Raw genomic sequence first — 2,305 nt, 5'->3', positions numbered from 1 at the left:
CATGATCCATTGTCTATGGCCAAGCTCTAAGATACAACCGTATTTGCTCCAATCCCTCAGACAGAGATAAACACCTACAAGATATCTATCAAGCATTCTTAAAACTACAATACTCACCTGCTGATGTGAAAAACAGGTTGACAGAGCCAGAAGAGTACCCAGAAGTCACCTACTACAAGACAGGCCCAACATAGAAAATAACAGAACACCACTGGCCTTTACATTCATCCCCCAATTAAAACCTCTCTAGCGAATCATCAAAGATCTACAACCTATCCTGAAAGATGATCCTCACTCTCCCAGATCATGGGAGACAGGCCAGTCCTTGCTTACAGACAACCCCCAAACCTGAAGCAAATCCTCACCAGCAACCACAGAATAACAACACTAACCCAGGAATCTATCCTTGCAACAAAGCCCGATGCCAACTCTGTCCACATATCTATTCAAGTGACACCATAATACGACCTATTCACATCAGCCATGCCATCAGGGGCTCGTTCACCTCCACATCTACCAATGTGATATATGCCATTATGTGCCAGCAATGCCCCTCTTCCATGTACATTGGCCAAACCAGACAGTCTCTGTGCAAAAGAATAAATGGGATGCAAATCAGACGTCAGGAAATATAACATTCAAACACCAGTAGGAGAACACTTCAACCTCTGACCGTTCAGTAACAGATTTAAAGGTGGCAATTTTGCAACAGAAAGCTTCAAAACAGACTCCAACGAGAAACTGCTGAACTTGATATGCAAACTAGATACAATCAATTTAGGCTTAAATAGAGACTGGAAATGGCTGAGCCATTACACACATTGAATCTATTTCCCCATGTTAAGTATCCTCACACCTTCTTGTCAAACTATCTTAAATGGGTCATCTTGATTATCACTACAAAAGTTTTTTTTCTCCTGCTGAGAATAGCTCATCTTAATTAATTAGCCTCTTAGAGTTGGTTGGGCAACTCCACCTTTTCATGTTCTCTGTGTGTATGTGTATGTGCATATACATATATCCTCACTATATGTTCCATTCTATGCATCCGATGAAGCCATTTATCAACATTGAATTTCATCTGCCATTTTGTTGCCCAATCACCCAGTTTTGTGTGATCCCTTTGTAACTCTTCGCAGTCTGCCTGGGACTTAACTATCTTGAACAGTTTTGTATCATCTGCAAATTTTGTCACCTCACTGTTTACCCATTTTTCCAGATCATTTATGAGTATGTTGAACAGTAATGGTCCCAGTACTGACCCCTTGGGATACCACTATTTATCTCTCTCCATTCTGAAAACTGATAATTTATTCCTACCCTTTGTTTCCAAAATTTTAACCAGTTACTGATCCATGAGAGGACTTCCCTCTTATCCCATGATGGCTTACTTTTCAAAAGTCAATTTAAATTAAATACATTTTTTTTAATTATATATATTTTTAGAAATCTAGACCTGTTATGTGTAACTTGCATTATCCTTATATTAAATTTGCATTATCCTAACAAAACATTTACTTTATTCACATCTCTTTTATATATCTCATTGGCCCTGACACTTCCCGTAAATTCAAACACCCCTAATTTCAATTCCTGGGAAACTACTGGCGCCGCCTCCTGCCTGGCGCGCAGCCGCAGCACCGGGGGGGGGGGGTCACAGGGCGCAATGGGTTTCTGCGCACCTCTGTTTTCTGCCGGTCGAAGGGTGACGGTTCCTGCCCGTGGGGGCCGGGGGGTCCCGATGGCAGCTGGGGGCTCTGGCATCCACCTGTGGCAGCTGGGAGCTACAGGGCCATCTGCAATGGCCGGGGGCTGCGGCTTCTCCTCACCCCCCCGGTGACTGGGAGCTCCCGGCTCTGCCTGCAGTATCTGAGCGCTGGGGGCTCCCTCTCTTGCCTGTGGCGGCCGGGAGCTCCAGGGGCTTCGGAGCTGCAGGGTCTATTAGCAATGACGTGGGGCTGCAGGGTCCTCACACCATCAATGCCTGTTGGGAAATCCTGGGTCCATCCACAGCGGCTGGGAGCTCTGGGGTCCACTCGTAGGAGCTGCAGGGTCCATAGGCAGTGGGGTGGGGCTGTGGGGGCTCCCCGGCCACCCATGGCTGCTGGGAGCCCCAGGGTCTGCCTGTGGGAGCTGTGGGGAGATGAGGGGTTTGGGGTGGAGGAGGGGGCTCCAGCCTGCAGGATGGGGCCGAGGGATTCAGAGTGCAGGAGGGGGCTGTGGGTTGAGGCAGGGGGTTGGGGTCCAGGACGGGGTGATGGCTCTGGGGTGGGGGCAGGGATGATGGGTTCCAGGTGTGGGAGGA

This window comes from Mauremys reevesii, linkage group 12 (genome assembly GCF_016161935.1).
Source record: "Mauremys reevesii isolate NIE-2019 linkage group 12, ASM1616193v1, whole genome shotgun sequence".
Classification (NCBI taxonomy): domain Eukaryota; kingdom Metazoa; phylum Chordata; order Testudines; family Geoemydidae; genus Mauremys; species Mauremys reevesii.
The sequence above is the reverse complement of the archived record's forward strand: the minus strand, read 5'-3'. Positions refer to the sequence as shown.